Below are 19,418 nucleotides of genomic sequence, written 5' to 3' on the forward strand. Positions count from 1 at the left end.
AAAAGAGCTCTTAGTATCCAAGGGAGGAATGTTTCCACCAGGAACACACAATGGTCTCATTAAATTAGAATCTGAGGCTGCCACCTAGTTATCTGGCTTTCCAGATGCCAAGTGGCTGAACCAGGAAAAGGTACTGGACACATGGACTGATTCTATTAATTGTGAGGAAATGGGTTGCTGCTGCAATGGAGATGACACAGATAGCTCCAAGGTGAGCCCTGAAGGAGTCTCTTAGTGCCTCTAAATGAGTGGCAGAGCACAGCAGCCACAGGCATGTCCATTAGGGCTCAGCTCTCTCAGAAGCAGAGATTAGAACACTTTGGAAGATATTCTCAGTGGGTCTCCTACATTTCCACACATCTTGCAAGCAAGAGTCTAACTGCTCTTTGTTCAGGACTACATTCTCCAGGTTATCTGTACAGTGAACAACCCTGGAAAATAGAGATAGTACCTGCCACCAGAGCAAAGGGCAGATTTACCTACAGCCTTGGAAAATACAGTGTCTCCTTCTGCCCGTTATAAAAGATAAGAGTTCCCTAAGCTGAAAGTTCTTCTCCTGTAACACAATCCTACTGTGTGTGCAGCATTCATCTGGACCTATACATGCTGCTTCCATGGGACTTGGGGACAAGTAGAACCATTCAGACATACTGATGGCCACACTACGAATAATAAAGTTCTTCGTCACTGAATCACAAGTCTCGTGTTCTGCCAGCATCCATAACTGTGGCAGGCTAACTTTAAAGTTTTCAAGTACAGTAAAATCTCAAATCCTTCATAGTTCTTGACAGATTATTCCACTGCATAAGGAGCCCCAATCATTTGAGACACTGACTGAAGGCAACTGACATGGAATGGGTGGTACAAGAAATAAATGATAAATTCTAACAACCACCTTATGACCAGTTGAAATGAGGGTTCTACCACCTATTTAACTTCTGTCATGGAAGTTTTATGTGTTAAATTCTGTGACAAACATTTAAAAGTACCTTTAAAACTTCAGTACTTATTCATATATGAAATAAAATAATAATACCAAGCATTTACTGGGTAACAGGTACAGTGCTAAGTTGTTTATATCTATCAATTAATAGATTCCTCCCAACAAATGTATGAAGTGGATGATAATCTGCTTATTTTGCAAATGAAGAAGTTGAGACTCAAGAGCGCCAGGTAACTTGACCATAGTTAATTTTCTTCAGGTCTTTAACAGTAGTCCTCTCAGTGAGGTACTCCTTAAATATCCTATCTGAAATTTTAACTTCCTTCTCTATAAAGATATGTCTCCCTTCTCCACTTTATCATTTCGTTTTAGCACTTCTCACTAACATTGTATAATTTTACTTACTTATGTTTTCATTGTATCTCACACTAGAATGTGAGCTCCACGAAGGCCAGGGTTTTGAGGGTGTCTTTGTTTTGTTTTTCCTGTTTTGTTCTCTGCTGTATCCCCAAGGCCTAAAACAGTGGCACATGGTAGACACTCAACGTATTTGTTGGCTACATTCGTAAATGGATGAAAAAATGAACAGCAAAGTCTAAATTAAAACACTGTGCTAGGGACTTCCCTGGTGGTGCAGTGGTTAAGAATCCACCTGCCAATGCAGGGGACACGGGTTCGAGCCCTGGTCCGGGAAGATCCCACATGCCGCGGAGCAACTAAGCCCGTGAGCCACAACTACTGAGCCTGCGCTCTACAGCCCACGAGCCACAACTACTGAGCCCGCGTGCTGCAACTACTGAAGCCCACACTCCTAGAGCCCGTGCTCCACAACAAGAGAAGCCACTGCAATGAGAAGCCCGCACACCACAACGAAGAGTAGCCCCCACTCACTGCAACTAGAGAAAGCCCGTGCGCAGCAACGAAGACCCAACGCAGCCAAACATTAATTTAAAAATAAATAAATAAAACACTGTGCTAACTCCAAAAACCTAATTACTAAACCGTTATTTAACATTGCCTCTCATATACACGTTTATCTTCACCCACTTCTTTCTCAGATCTAAATAATATATTTTTTCTATTTTAAAAAACTCTTTTGAAAGTAAAATGGAAAATGGCTTACTGGTGGGTTAAAGGGACAAGAGTTGGAAGAAGGAAGACCTGTCAGAAGGCTACTGCAAAGTCCCAGAAAGAGATAACAATGGTTGCTTGGACAAGGGTGGCAGTAGTGGAAGTGATAAGAAATGAACTCATTCAGGGCATTATGGAGACAGAACCAAAAGAGCCAACTGCGGAATAAGGCTAGAGGGAAAGAAAGGAGTCAGTGATAGTTCCCGGTCATGGCCAAGGAAATTATGTTAATGAGATTAGAAATTAGAAAGAACATTTGTTCTTCAGGCCATAGAAGACCCAAACCAAGGCATACAGCTTGGTTAGCAGACTGAAGGTATACTTCAGCCCCACGTCCCCCCCTGGCTTGGTGTCCTTGTTCACAGCCTTACACTATGGCCTTGCTCCTGCGTTTTTGGCTTGAACAACTTGGTTAATGATGGTGTCAGGTATGAGATGGGGAATTCACTATCACACCCAATTTCCCAGTTTTCCTTGTCAAATAATAAGGGAGAGTCATGTCAAGTATGAAGGATGAAAGTACTACAGTTCAACAGTTCCCAAAATGTCCTTCAAGTCATATAGTATATTTTGGCCATCTGATGTTTAGTTAACTTTACATCAGTATGTCAGAAATGTGAAAGCAAGGATTTAAAACCTGGTGTATTTTCATTTATACACTAGGCAATCAATCATTTGTTAATTAATAGCAATATTTATATAGTATTAAATCTGAGGCAGTTTACTAAAATCAGCACATAAGCAATATTCATATAGTTTTGAAATACAAGGTCATTTAAGTTACACTGAAATGCCTTAAACACTAAATTACTTAAACTTTTACTGTATAATTCACTGGGAATTTTATGCAAATTATGTGGATGATCTGTCCCAGAGCCTACGTCAGGTAAATCTCACCTAAAATTTATCATACTCTGGCTGTGTTAAAATTTTAATCACTTTTTAAAACATAGGGCCCAAAACATCACATTGTATCTCTACAGCACTCACATGCAAAACTGAACATGCTGACTGGGGCTGAAACAATAAAGAAAAGGCCAACAGGTATTTGGCAACCTGGGTAAACTTTGGCAACATAAAATGACAGTCCCCTTAGCTCATTCTAACGTGCAGCATCACCAGAATCAGGGTAGTGGGGGGGTTAGATCACTCTTCTTATATGTATCCAAGATATATCCTAGGAGTTTCAGGCCCAGAATTATTCATTTAAAAATACGTAATCAGAGAACTTGAGGTTTCACCTTGGAGAGGCAGAGAACTGGAAAAAAGCACTGTGCTCACCCTTAGGAAAAAAAAAGCTGGACACATTGTAAATTAACAATTTTTCTTGAACCCATCAGAAAACTGAGGTCATAGTGTAAACAACTAACAGACAATCTGAAGAGACAGGCATAAGGACAAACAGGACCTGAGCATTTGCTTACTTGGGCCAAATGCTCACAAATGCCATACAAGCTAATAAGAAGAAACAGCCAGTAATTTTTAACTAATCAGATAGGCTAAGCATAGGCTAGAATAAGACTGTGATGCCCCTGGGAACCAGATTTAGGGGCTTTTGTGCCTTCCTGTAAGCTTTCTCTCCAGGAATCCCACAAGATGCTCATAGGATAAATCAAGGTGAGTCCTGAAAAAGCTTCCCCCACGATGCTGGCTAGATACTGGGAAGAACAGCCACCACTGAAACTCTGCCCAGACCCATGTCCTCTATATCTCCTAAGGAATACAAGTCTAATCTGCAGAGGGAAGGGCAACAAAATTGTTGCCTGAGGCAACTGGTGGAAACCCACTGAAACTGGAGGAGAATAAAAAGGAAAGAAAGTTCTACCGCTGGGAGAACTAGCCCCAATATTACATCTGAAAAAGGGGCAGGAACACTTCCGAATGAATATGATATAGTCAGAAACTTGGATCTATATAAAGACATGTAGAGTGTTGAAAGTAAATGAGGATAACAAAAATATCTTTGTTTTTAATTGCTGTAAAAGATAATTAACTATGTAAAGCAAAAAAGCTGTAACAATATATTGTGTTTACAGCATATAAGGGAAGAACTGGGAATACACTGTTATAAGATTAATATACAGATGTTAAGTGGTATAATATTGTTTGAAGGTTGACTCAGATTATTTTTAAATATTACTGTAAATTCCAGAGCAACCACTAAAAATGTTCTTAAATGACATGTAAATATTAAGTCAACAGAGGAGATAAAATGGAATCATAAAAAAATGTACAATTAAACCCAGAGAAGTCAGCAAAAAAAAAAATGGAACAGAAAACATCTAGCCTTAAGATTAAAGATTTTAATCCAACCACATTAATAATCATTTTAAATGTGAATTGCCTAACACACCAGTAAAAAAAAAAAAAAAAATTATTGGATTGGATAAAAATACAAAACCTAACCATACACTATCCACAATAAATTCACTTTATATATAAAGATACAGATAGGTTTAAAACGAAAGGATACATATCATGAAAACACTAAAAGAAAGCTGGAGTAGATATATTAACTTCATAAAAAATAAACTACACAACAAGGAATATTATATTATCAGACCAAACAGTGATGTGACATAAAGTGGTCAATTATCCAGGATGACATAAATAATCCTATATGTGTATACATCTACACTTTAAAATATGTGACGTAAAAACTAAAAACTGATAGGAATGAAAAGACAGACATATTCACAATTATAGCTGGAGATATCAAGATGCCTCTCTTAGTCACTGATAGAACAAGCAGGAGGAAAATCAGTAGAAATATAGATGACCTGGACAACACTAAAAGTCAACTCGACTTAGTTGGTACTCATAAAACACTCTACACCCAACAACAGCAGAATATAGATTCTTCCCAAGTTCAAACAGAACATTCACAAAACAGACCATACTCAACCTTAAGACAAACCTTAACAAGTATAAAATAGAAATCATACAAAGACAGTATGTCTTAAACCATAACAGAATTAAACTAGATATCTGAAAAAAAATCCTGAAATATTTGGAAATTAAACAACACACTTCTAAGTAAGCCATGAGTCAGAGGAAGTCCCAAGGGAAATTTTAAAATATGTTAAACTAAGTGAAAATGAAAATGTATCAAAATTTGTGGGATGCAGCTAAAGCAGTACTTCGAGGGAAATTTATAGAATTAAATATTCATATTAGAAAGGAAGATCTGAAATCAGTAAACTATGTTTGAATAAAGAAATTAGAGAGCAAGAATAACAAATCCAAAGCAAGAACAAGGAAGAGCATAATAAAGATTTGAGCAGAAATAAATAAAATTTAAACAGAAAAATAACAGGAAAAAAAATCAATAAAGCCAAAATCTGCTTCTTTGAAAACATCAATAAAATTGATCAACCTCTAGCCTGGCTGAAGAAGACACAAGTTACCAATATTAGGAACAAAGGAGGGGATAGCACTACTTATCTCACAGACATTAAGATAATAATAATAAAAAATTATATGGCCATGTATTTGACACAATTACACAAAACTTAGATGTAATACGCTAATCCCTTAAAAGGTGCAAAATACCAAAACTCACCTAAGGAATAGATAACATAAATATTTCTATATTGATTAAAGATATTGAATTTGTAGGTTAAAACCTTCTCCCCCCCACCCCCCAAAAAAAGAAAACTCCTGCCCCAGATGGTTTTACTGAAAAAATTCTGAAAATTCTGAAAAATTTACTGTAAAATACAGAACATTCAGAGAAGAAATAATACCAATTCTACCTAATCTTTGTCAGAAAGGAGAATAATACTGAATACTTCCCAACTGATTCTACAAGGCCAAATTATCCTAACGTTAAAACCAACGATATTACAACAAAGAAACACTTATAGCCCAATATTCCTCATGGACACAGATGCAAAAATCCTCAACAAAATAGTAGCTAACTGAACACAGCAATATATTGAAAGGATAATACATAACACACAAGTGAAGTTCACCCCAGAAATTCAAGGATGGTTCAACATTTGAAAATCAATCAATGTAATTCACTGTATTAACAAACTAAATTTTAAAAGAAAGATCTCTGACCTACAGCCACCGAGGAGACGGCCACCCCAGCAGTGTCTGGGCTCTCCCTGCAGGTGCGATGCTTCAGCACATCTGTGGTCAGGCCATTTGCCAAGCTTGTGATGAGGCCACCTGTTCAGATACATGGTATCAGAGTTCACTATGCCACTGCTCTTTATTCTGCTGCATTTAAACAGGATAAACTGAAGCAAGTAGAAAAGGAATAGCACAAATCTTGAAGGAACCCAAAACGGCTGCTTCTATTATGAATCCCTATGCAAAGCGTTCCATTAAAGTGAAAAGCCTAAATGACATGACAACAAAAGAGAGGTTTTCTCCCCTCATGTCCAACCTGCTCAATTTGCTTGCTGAAAATGGTCGCTTGAACAATATCGCTGGAGTCATTTCTGCCTTTTCTACAATGAGTGTCCACCGTGGAGAAGTACCTTGCACAGTTACCACTGCAACTTCTTTAGATGAAGCCACTCTTACTGAATTAAAAACGGTCCTGAAGAGCTTCCTAAGTAAAGGCCAAGTATTGAAATTGGAAGTTAAGACTGATCCATCAATCATGGGTGAAATGATTGTCCGTATTGGAGAGAAATATGTTGAATGTCTGCAAAACCCAAGATTCAGAAGCTGAGCAGAGCAATGCGGGAGAGTTTCTAAAAGTTGATTTTCTGTCAGTGAAAATTCTTAAACTTGGAGCAACAATAAAATGCTTCCTGAACAGAAAAAAAAAGAAAAAGATCTCAAAAGGTACAAAACAGCATTCAAGAAAATTCAACATCCATTAACAATAAAAAAAAATCTTCATCAAATTAGGAACAGAAGAGAATTTCCTAAGCTTAATAAAGGACATCTGTGAAAAACCTATAGCTAACAGCATAGTTAATGGTGAGAGAATGAATTCTTTCCCTTTAAAATCCAGAACAAAGCAATGTTTCACTGCTCCTATACAATATCATACTGGAAGTTCTAATACAGTTTTAAGGAAAAGTAGTCTTCACATAAATATGCCAAATTGTTTTTTGACAAAGGTGCAAAAGAAACTCAATAGAAAAAAAAATAGTTTTCTCAAATGGTGCTGGAGTAACTAGATGTCCATAGGCATAAAAAAACAAAAAAAAGAAGCTCAACATAATCCTAATACCTTATACAAAACATTAACTCCAAGTGGAAAAATATATCATACACCTAACTTAAAATTATAAAACTGTCTAGAAGTAAACATAGGGGAAATGTGTGACCTTGGGTTTGGCAATGAGTTTTTAGAGACAATATCAACAGCATGATCCATAAAAGAAAAAACTGACATAGGCATACCTCGTTTTACTGAGCTTTGCTTTATTGTGCTTCGCAGATACTGCATTTTTTTTTTTTTTACAAATTGAATGTTTGGCAAGCCTGTATTATCAGATGGTGGTTAGAATTTTTCACCAATTAAGTATTTTTAAATTAAGGTATGTGCATTGTTTTTTTAGACATAATGCTATTGCACACTTAATAGGCTTCAGTATAGTGTAAACATATCTTTCATATGCACTGGGAAACAAAAAAATTCGTGTAACTCGCTTTACTATGATACTCACTTTATTTCAGTGGTCTGGAACTGAACATACTATATCTCCAAGGTATGCCTGTAAATTGGACTTGATCAAAATTTAAAACTTCTGATCTACAAAGACACTTAAGAGAATAAATACTCAAGCCACAAACTGGGAGAACATATCTGCAAACCACACATCCAATGAAGGATCTGTATAAAGAATATACAAATACTCTTCAAACTTAATAAGAAAATTTCCAATTAGAAAATGGGCAAAAGACTTGAACAGACACTTAACTAAAGAATGGCAAAGATATATGAAAAGATACTCAACATCATTAGTCATTAGGGAAGTGCATATTAAAACCACAATTAGATACCACTACATAAGACTTACTATAATGGCTAAAATAATAGTTAAAAAAACTAACAATACCGAATGCTGGTAAGAGTGCACAGCAATAGGAATTATTTATTGTTGGTGGGATTGCAAAAATGTTATAGTCACTCTGGAAAATTCTGGCAGTTTTTTCTAAATTTAAGTATTTTAAGTATACATTTACTGCTATGGACCAAATGTTGGTGTCTCCCTAAAATTCGTATCTTGACACCTAATTCCCAATGTGACGGTAACTGGAGGTGGGACCTCTGAGTGGTGATTAGATCATGAGCCCTTATGAATGGGATTAGTGCCCTTATGAAAGAGACTCCAGATTGCTCTCTTGTCCCTTCTGCCATGTGAGGACACATCAAGAAGATGGCCATCTATGAACCAGGAAGCGGCATCTTTCATCAGACACGGAATCTGCCAGCAATCTGGACTTGCAACCCTCCAGAACTATGAGAAATATTTGTTATTTAAGCCACCCAGTCTATGGTATTTTTGTTACAGCAGCCCAAACAGACTAGGACACTTACTGTATAACCCAGCAATCCTACTTAGGATAAGTAGCTGTATTCATAATTACCAAAAACTGGAAACAACCAAAATGTCCTTCAACAGGTGAACAGATAAACAGTGTTATATGCATACAATGGAATACTACTCTGCAACAAAAAGGAATAAGCTATTTATTCACCTAACAACTTGGCTGAATCTTAAATGTGTTTTTCTAAATGAAAGAAGCCAGATCTAAAAGGTTACATATTGTATGATACCATTTGTATGACATTATAGAAAAGGAAAAAAAAATCTATACTGAAAACAGACCAGTGATTTCCAGGAGTAAAGGGAAGGAACAGAGGTGGGTCACATATGGAAATTTTAGGGTGATGGAACCATTCTGCATGGAACTGAGGTGGTCAATATATGACCCCATGTATCTGTCAAGACCCACAGAACTGTACTTGACGAAGGTAAGCTTAACTGTATGCAAGTTTAAAAGACCAACAGGGATGCCAGGATGAAGTGCAGACTGTGACAAATGAATATAACTGTGTTATAAAACCATGACATGACCTCACTGAAGGGGATGGAAAAACAACTGACCTAAGTAACTCTGGAAAACAGTGTTCTGACCAGATAATGTAAGACTAAAGAAAAAAAAAAGAACTAAGCACTGTGCTTTAGTCGGTAAATTTTTTTCTCATAGTGATACTGGCTAACAAATCTGCGACTACTTTACGTGCTCAACAGATAAACTGTAGACGTAGCCACATTTCTCATTGTCAGAGTAAGAAGAGACACACAGGCGAGGGGGAAGGCTAGAATGAATGTTGTGGTGTTGGATTACAGACAAAGGTATAAACTCATCATTATGTATAGATACCAAAATACAAATATGTCTGCATATATGAGTTAGCATACATAAATATATTTACTAGTTCTGTTTTCTGTGCAAGCATAGAAGCAATGACACTTCTAAAGCAACAAGTACAACTAGTTCCAAGATCTTAGTTTCTCATTATCATTATACAGTAAAAATTAACCAGGGCTTCCTGGAGAAATGGCCAATTTTAGGTGTAGAGCGTGGAAAATACAAGCACATCTTCCAGAAAGTAAGGAAATACTTTCTTTAAAATGGGAACATGTCAAAAGGGCACAGGAGGCAACAATGAAAGAGCTCCCAATGCTGGAATAATCTGAACGACAAATAATAACAGTAATGGATTATACCCAAATAATAAAATAAATATCAGTGACTCCACACTGGTATGTAAGGGAAGGGGACAAATGTTTCTTAAAAAGAATTCCAAACAACAAATGTAAGAGGAATGAAAGAAACAGAAAATCACCATTAGAACACCACAGTAGAAGTTATGGTTCAAGATGGTGAAGTAGGAAGATCCCGAACTCACCTCCTCCCACAGACACACTGAATATACAGCTACATATAAAACAATTTCCTCTGAAAGAAACCACAAAACTAGCTGAGAGACTCCTACGCAATGGGCGACCAAAAAACCCCACATCAGAACAGGTAGGAGAGGCTGAGACGCAATCTTGCTGAAAACCCCATCCCTAGTGTGGTGACCCACAATCAGAAGGAAACTCACAACTCCAAGCTTCTCCCTGAGGAGCAAAGGGTCTGAACCCCACACCTGGCAACTTTTAAGACCTGCACCTGAGAGATGAGCCCCCAAAACATCTAGCAACACAGGACTTGCATCCACAAAACACACAAGGCTATAGTGAACTGAGAAACAGTTCTGAACTGAGAAATAGTTCTGAGGACATCCTGGGCCCAGCGCTGAGGAAGCTGACTGAAACACCCAGTCTTTCTGTAAAAGAGGTCTATTTGCCTATCTTAAAGCTTTGGTCTAAGGGGCAGGCATCTAATGTAACACACATTTCTAGGCCCCTACTGAAATATTCTCCAAAGATAACAGAAGCCACCTTTGTGCTCCCCCTCTGCATAACTCCAGGTCATGGTATCTCCCAGAAAGGAGTTAATGCACATATCTGGTGCCCTAGTTTTTGTGCATATCATGCAAGTGTCACCCCTTGACTGCTGGCTCTGCTGGACAGAAAGGCTTATATTCGTAAGTCCCACAGGACTGTAAAAAACAGAGTTCTTAACTGGCTATTCCCCCAGGGCACAGTGGAGAAGCAGCAGACTGACATGCCCAGTCTTTCTGTGAAAGAAGCTTATTAATTTATCTTCCTACCCGTGGCCTGAGGAGCAGGCTTCAACTTAAACAAGTATATAAGGGACCATTGAAAACCTCTCCAGAGACCAGAGAGGCTGGTGGGTGCCATCTTCATGCCTTCCCTCTGCCCCAAGTCAGGTCACCAGTGTCTCTCTGAGAAAGGAGCTTGTGCACATGCCTGGCACCACAGCTTTTGTAGCTGCCACCCAGAGGACACAGCTCTTGATAGCCTGGCTCTGGTGGCTAGTAGGGGTTGGGTTTGTGGGTTAAATGGGATGCAGGCAAACAAAGAAAAGTTCTTAATTAGCTGTCACCCCAGAACTCAATGCAGAGGGAGCAAACAGCAAAGCCCATTGCTGAGTCTTCCCATGAAACAGAAAAGCCCACTGCTGAGTCTTCCCCTGAAAGTCTTCAAACTTTAAAAGCTGCTGCCTGAGGGTACAGCTTCCAGTCAGTCTGCATCTAGGTAATGATTGAAATCCTCCCCTTTGGGACACTGAAAGATTTTGGCACACGCTCAACTACAGAGAGGCACTAAGAACAAAGTAGACTACTTAGCCACTAGAGTTTGAGATATCCATGGCATTTTTCACAGAACTAGAACAAATAATTCTAAAATTTGTATGGAAACACAAAAAAAACCCTGAATAGCCAAAAAAAAATCTTAAGAAAGAAGAACAAAGCTGGAGGTATCACGCTCCCTGATTTCAAATTATACTACAAAGATACAGTCATTAAAACAGTCTGGTATTGGCACATAAAGAGACACATAGATCAATGGAACAGACTAGAGAACCCAGAAATAAACCCACACTTATATGGGCAATTAATCTACCACAAAGGAGGCAAGAATATACAGTGGGGAAAAGACAGCTTTTTCAACAAATGGTCTTGAGAATATTAGACAGCTACATGCCAAATAATCAAACTGGGCTACTCTCTCACACTATGCACAAAAATAAATTCAAAATGGATTAAATACTTATAAATATAAGATTAGATACCATAAAACTTCTAAAAGTAAACACACAGTAAGCTCTTTGACATCAGCCTTAGTAATATTCTTTTGGATATGTCTCCTCAAGCAAGGGGACAAAAGCAATAATAAACAAACAGGACTACATCAAACTAAAAAACTTTTGCAGAGCAAAGGAAACTATCAACAAAATGAAAGGCCACCTACTGAATGGGAGAAAAATATTTGCAAATGACACATTTGATAAGGGGTTAAGATCTAAAATATAAAAGAACTCATACAACACAAGATTAAAAAAACAACCCTATTAAAAATGGACAGAGGATCTGAACAGACATTTTTCCAAAGAAGACATACAGATGGCCAAAAGGCAATTGAAAAGCTGTTCAACATCACTAATCATCAAAGAAATGCAAATCAAAACCACAATGAGATGCCACCTCACACTTGTCAGAATGACTATCGTGAAAAAGACAACAAATAACAAATACTGGCAAGGATGTGGAAAAGGGAACCTTCATACACTGTTGGTGGGAATGTAAATTGGTTCAGTCACTATGAAAACAGTATGGAGATTCCTTAAAAAATTAAAAATACAACTACCATATGATCCAGCAATTCCACTCTTGGGTATTTATCCAAGGAAAACAAAAACATCAATTAGGAAAAATATATGTTCATAGCAGCATTATTTACAATACCTAAGATATGGAAGCCACCTAAGTACCCACCAAAGATGAATGGACAAAGATGTGGTACACATACATACACATATGTATATATACATACACACACACAGAGGAATATTACTCAGCCAGAAAAAAAAGAATGAAAACTTGCCATATGCGACAACATGAATGGACCAAGAAGGTATTGTGCTAAGTGAAATAAGTCACGTAGAGAGAGAAAATACTGTATTATTTCACTTATATGTAAAATATAAAAAAAAACAAATGAATAAACATAACAGAAACAGAATATACCATCAGGCCACTCAAGATGGAGATTCTCTTGCTCTCTGTACATCCCTTGCTCAACCAGTACGTGCTTTATCTACATGCTACTCAAATGACTAACCTTCTCTCTCATTCATAGAGCCTAATCAGTAACTGCCTACATGGTTGCCCCCAGCCTCAGACAGTGATTGTTCTAACCTTTAGATCAGAAAGGCTCCGCCCTCCTAGTTTATCAAAGGGGTTATGAGGGACATGCCCCTTTGCTGGTTTTCCTGGTAACCAATAAGCCAACCTGACGTCAATTCCACCTACAACTAGTAACCTCCCTCTTCCCCTAGTAGCGATGACAGCTGCTGTGACCTGCCTGCTGTCTGCCATATATGGTGGAGTGCTGCTCCAGGAACTCCTTGCTTCAGATGTGTAAGATCTCCTATCCAATAAACCACCAATACCGCTATCGCTGTCTATGGGCTCTTTCTTCAGTTTTGAGGCTAGGCAATTACAAGGCTTGCAGGCCTGTGGAATGCAGCTCAACATAGTTACAGATATAGAGAACAAACAGGTGGTTGCCAGATGGGAGGGGGGCCGGAGGGGGGCTGGAGGGGGTGAAAAAAAATAAATGAGGGAGATTAAGAGGTACAAACTTCCAGTTGTAAAATAAATGAGTCACAGGTATGAAATGTATAGTGTGGGGAATACAGTCTATAACTCTGTAGTATCTTTTTATGGTAACAGATCGTAACTAGATTTATTGTGGTGATTATTTTGAACTGTGTAGAAAGATCAAATCACTATGTTCTGTAACAGGAACTAACACAATGTTGTTGGTCAATTATACTTCAAAAACAAATAAACTCATAGAAAAGGAGACCAGACTCATAGTTACCAGAAGTAGGGATTAGGAGGAGGAGGAATTGGACGAAGGCAGTCAAAAGGTAGAAACCTCCAGTTATAAGATAAATAAGTACTAGGGATGTAAAGTACAACATGATAAATATAATTAACACTGCTGTATGTTATGTATGAAAGTTGTTAAGAGAGTAAATTCTGAGTTCTCATCACAGGAAAACATTTTTTCCTCTTTCTTTAATTTTATATCTATATAGATGATGGATGTTCAATAAACCTATAGTGATAATCATTTCATGACATATATAAGTCAAATCATTATGCTGTACACCTTAAACTCATACAGTGCTGGATACCAGTTACATCTCAATAAAACTGGAAGAGGAAAAAAAGACAATAGAAAGGATCAGTGAAACTAAGAGCTGGCTCTCTGAAAAGATAAACAAAATCGAAAAACCTTTAGCTAGAGTCAACAAGAAAAAAAGAGAAGACTCAAATAAATAAAATCATAAATGAAAGAGGAGACATTACAACTGATACTACAGAAATACAAGTGATCCTAAGATACTACTATGAACAATTATACACCAACAAATTGAACCACCTAGGAGAAATAAATTCCTGGAAACACACAACCTACCAAGACTGAATCAGGAAGAAGTAGAAAATATGAACAGACCAATTACTAGTAAGGAGACTAAATCAATAATCAAAAACCTCCCAACAGACAAAAGTCCAGGACCAGACAGCTTCACTGGGGAATTCCACCAAACATTTAAAAAGAATTAATACCAATCCTTCTCAATATCTTCCCAAAAATGCAAGAGGAAGGAATATCCCGAAACTCATTTTATGAGGCCAGCACTACCCTGACACCAAAACCAGACAAGGACAGCACAAGAAAAGAAAATAATAGGTCAATATTCCTGATCAGCACAGAAGTAAAAACCGTCAACAAAATATTAGCAAACTGAATTCAACAATACATTAAAAGAAGGATCATGCACCATGATCAGGTGGGATTTATTACAGGGATGCAAGGATGGTTCAACATCTGCAAATCAATCCATGTGATATATCAAGTTAACAAAAAGAAGAATAAATATAATTGTCTCAATATATGCAGAATTCAACATCCGTTTATGATAAAAACTCTCAACAAATTGGGTATAGAGGGAACATACCTCAAGATAATAAAAGCCATTTATGACAAGCCCACAGGTAACATGATATTCAACAGTGAAAAGCTCAAAGGTTTTCCTCTAAGATGAAGAACAAGACAAGGACGCCCACTCTTACCACTTTTATTCAACATAGTATTGGAAGTCCTAGCTAGAGGCAAGAAAAATAAATGAAAGGCATCCAAATTGGAATGAAAGAATTAAAACTATCTCTATTTGCAAATGACATATTACAAATAGAAAACCCTAAAGACTTAGACCAAATTTACAAATTCAGTAAAGTTGCAGGATACAAAATCAGCATACAAAAATCTGGTGCATTTATATACACTAATAAAGAACTATCAGGGGCTTCCCTGGTGGTGCAGTGGTTAAGAATCTGCCTGCCAATGCAGGGGACACGGGTTCAAGCCCTGGTCCGGGAAGATCCCACATGCCACAGAGCAACTAAGCCCATGCATCACAACTACTGAGCCTGTGCTCTAGAGCCCACGAGCCACAACTACTGAGCCTGCGTGCTGCAACTACTGAAGCCCGCATGCCTAGAGCCCATGCTGCACAACAAGAGAAGTCACCACAATGAGAAGCCCGCGCACTGCAACGAAGAGTAGCCCCCGCTCGCCGCAACTAGAGAAAAGCCTGTGCGCAGCAACGAAGATACAACACAGCCAAAAATAAAAATAAAATAAATAAATTTTTAAAAAAAGAACTATCAGAAAGGGAAATTAAGAAAACAATCCCATTTACAATTGCATCAAAAAAGAATAAAATACCTAGGAAGAAATTATCCAAGAAGCTGAAAAACTTGTACACTGAAAACTGTAAGACGCTGATGAAAGAAACTGAAGATGACACAAATAAATGGAAAAACATTCCATTCTCATGGGTTGGAAAAATTAATATTGTTTATATGTCCATACTACCCAAAGCAATCTACAGATTCAGTGCAATCCCTCTCAAATTTCCAATGGCATTTTTTCAAAGAAATAGAACAAACAATACTAAAATTTGTATGGAACAACAAAAGATCCCAAATACCCAAAGCAATCTTGAGACAGAACAAAGCCAGAGGCATCATGCTTCTTGATTTCAAACTACACAATAAACTACAGTAGTCAAAACAGTATGGTACTGGCACAAAACAGACACACAGATCAACAGAATAGAGCAGAGAGCCCACAAATAAACCCACGCATATATGGTCAATTAATTTATGATAAAAAAGCCAAGAATATACAATGGTTAGTCTCTCCAATAAAACTGGACAGCCACATGCAAAAAAATAAAGCTAGACCAGTATCTCACACCATACACAAAAATAAACTCAAAAAGGATTAAAGACTTGAACATAAGACTGGAAACCATAAAACTCCTAGTAGAAAACATAGGTGGTAAGCTCCTTGACTTTGGTCTTGGTAATGATTTTTTGAATTTGACACCAAAAGCAAAGGCAACAAAAGCAAAAATAAACAAGTGAGACTATATTCAACTAAAAAGTTTCTGCACAGGAAAGGAAACCATTAACAAAATGAAAAAGCAACCTATGGAAAGGGGAAAAAATTGCAAATTGTATATCTGATAAGGGGTTAATATCAAAATATATAAAGAGATCATAAAACTCAATATCAAAACCCCATACAATCTGATTTTTAAAATGGGAAGAAGATTTGAACACACATTTTCCCCAAAGAATGTATACAAATGGCCAACGGGTACATGAAAACACGCTCAACATCACTAATCATCAAGGAAATGCAAATCAAAACCACAATGAAATACTACTTCACATCTGATAACAGCTATTATTTAAAAGACAAGAAATGACAGGTGAATAGATGTAGAGAACAAACGTATGGACACCAAGGGGGTATGCAGGGGGTTGGATGAATTGGGAGATTGGGATTAACATATATACACTTATGTAAAATAGATAACTAATGAGAACCTGCTGTATAGCACAGGGAACTCCACTTCACTGTACAGTAGAAACTAACACAACATTGTAAGACAACAATACCCCAATAAAAAAAAAAAAAAAAGAAAGAAATACCAGGTGAAGATGTGGAGAAAAAGGGAACTCCCATACACTGTTAATGGGAATGTAAATTCCTTCACTGGTAATGGAAAACAGTATACAGGTTCCACAAAAAATTAATCATAGAACTACCATATGATCTAGCATTTCCACCACTGGGTATTTATCTTAAGGAAATGAAAAAAGTAACTGGAAAAGATATCTGCACCCCCATGTTCACTGCAGCATTATTTACAATAGTCAAGACATGAAACAACCTAACTGTCCATCAGTGGTAAAATGGATAAAGATTATATATATATATATATATATATATATATACACACACACACACACACACACACACACACACACATATGAATACATACACACAACTGAATATTATTCACCCATAGAAAGAAGGAAATCTTGCCATTTGCAACAATATGGATCGACCTTGAAGGCATTATGCTAAGGGAAATAAGACAGAGAAATACAGATATTGTATGATCTCACTTACATATAGAATTTTTAAAAAATGAAGTCATAGATTCAGAGTACAGATGGGTGGTTGCCAGAGGCAAGGGGTGGGGATGTCAAAGGCACAAACTTCCAGTTATAAGTCCTGGGGATGTTATGCACAATATTTGCTAAGATAGTAGATCTTAAAAGTTCTTATCACAAACAAAATATTTATAACTGTATGTGGTGATGTTAACTAGACTTGTTGTGGTGATCAACCTGCAATATATACATACACTAAATCATATTTTTTTTAATAAATTTATTTATTTTTGGCTGTGTTGGGCCTTCGTTGCAGTGCACAGGCTTCTCATTGCGGTGGCTTCTCTTGTTGCAGAGCACAGGTTCTAGGCGCACAGGCTTCAGTAGCTGTGGCTCGCAGGCTCAGGAGTTCTGGCACGCAGGCTCTAGAGCACAGGCTCAGTAGTTGTGGCGCACGGGCTTAGTTGCTCCGTGACATGTGGGATCTTCCCGGACCAGGGCTTGAACCCGTGTCCCCTGCATTGGCAGGCAGATTCTTAACCACTGTGTCACCAGGGAAGCCCTAAATCATATGTTTTACACCTGAAACTAATATAATGTTATGTATCAATTATATTTTAATAAAAAAGAAGAAATTTAACTGAGAAAACTTATTTAAAAAAAAAAAGAATACCGCAGTAATAACTCCTTCAGGCAAAATGAAAATTAGTCAAACTCCAGGGTGAAACAGGATATTTGCATAGCTTCAAATTATCTCCCTCAAAATATTTATTAACATGGTGGTTTTAACATATGTCTACAAACTGTGATACTCCTCTCTCCAGGAGGTGTATCTCTATTTCCCTCCCCTCGTGTGTATGCTGGACTTCCTTCTAACAGAGTACAGAAAAGGGAAAATAGTAACTTCAGAGTGGAGAAACCTGACAGACACAACCTTAACGAAGTCGTCAAGGTTAATATCACCACTAATAGTTGCTGATATCATGTACTCCTTGATATGCCACAAGATGCGCACTTCACCTCCATAGTAGTCTTACCAAATATCCTTAACTCTTGTTTAAGCATGAGAAAACATCAGGCAAATGTAAATTGAGGGCCATTCTACAAAATATCCAACTGGTACTCTTCAAAAGGATCAAAGTCATAAAAAACAAGGAAAGACTGAGAAACTACCATAAACCACAGAAGACAAAAGAGACATGACTGCTAAGTGCAATGGGGTATCCTGGGTTGAATGTGGACATTAATTAAAAACCTGGTGAAATCCGAATAAAGTATATAGTACAGTTAGTAGTTTTGTACCAATGTGAATTGCTTAGTTTTGATAAATGTACTATGCTATGTAAGATGTTAACACTAGGGGAAACTGGATGGAAGAGTATAGAGGAACTCTATCTTTACAAGTGTTCTGTAAATCTAAAATTATTTCAAAATAAAACATTACATACATATGCTTTATGTTTAAGAGTAATTTTTAACCATTCCTTTTACTTCTTTAGCTTCTATTTCCATTCCGTGTCCCTACTCAAATTGATCCTAATGTAATTATATATTTTTGTACTTAGAAGTTTTATTCACCATCCTTGGCACACTTCTTGGCAACATTTGAACTTTTTAATCTCCTGTAAGCAAAAGTTTCTAAATATTAAAGGAAAAATAACCTAGACTGAGTTATCATTACAGTTATCAACGAGCACTTGATCAAAACGTCATAATCAACACATTTTGATAACCACTAAAGAATATGCTGCTTTTATTGAAAATGCACTACTTAATGAGAGAAATGATGCTGTTTTTCCTCCCAATTAACCCATGTATTTGTGGATGGATATTACTTCTTGCTATAATGAGGTAGCACACCATCAATTCTGTTATTTTTTCTATTTTCTTTTAAAGTGATTTAACCCTCGAGAAGCCTTTCCCACGTAAAGAAGTAGAGGGGCATTTAAATTTTGTTATAACACTCTCACTCAATTCCATGAGTTACATGCCAAAACTCGTTTAGTAAAATACTAGTTAAAATATTTTCAACGGTCTCTCAGCAACACCTCCACCAGAGCCTCCTTCAATTTTCACAAGAGCAAAGAATTGAGGACAGGTACACTGGGTTTGCCATACCCGTTTTCAGGATTGTTCCTGGCTTGGCCCCATGTGAAGCTTCTGCAAGAGTCCAGGGTGGTT

General features: G+C 37.3%; 1 pseudogene; it reads left to right on the top strand.

Annotated features, from left to right (window-relative positions):
• Positions 1-169: 169 nt before the first annotated feature.
• LOC118895348 lies at positions 170-6,787 on the top strand (annotated as a pseudogene).
• The last annotated feature ends 12,631 nt before the right edge of the window (positions 6,788-19,418 follow it).

This window comes from Balaenoptera musculus, chromosome 5 (assembly GCF_009873245.2).
Source record: "Balaenoptera musculus isolate JJ_BM4_2016_0621 chromosome 5, mBalMus1.pri.v3, whole genome shotgun sequence".
Classification (NCBI taxonomy): Eukaryota; Metazoa; Chordata; class Mammalia; order Artiodactyla; family Balaenopteridae; genus Balaenoptera; species Balaenoptera musculus.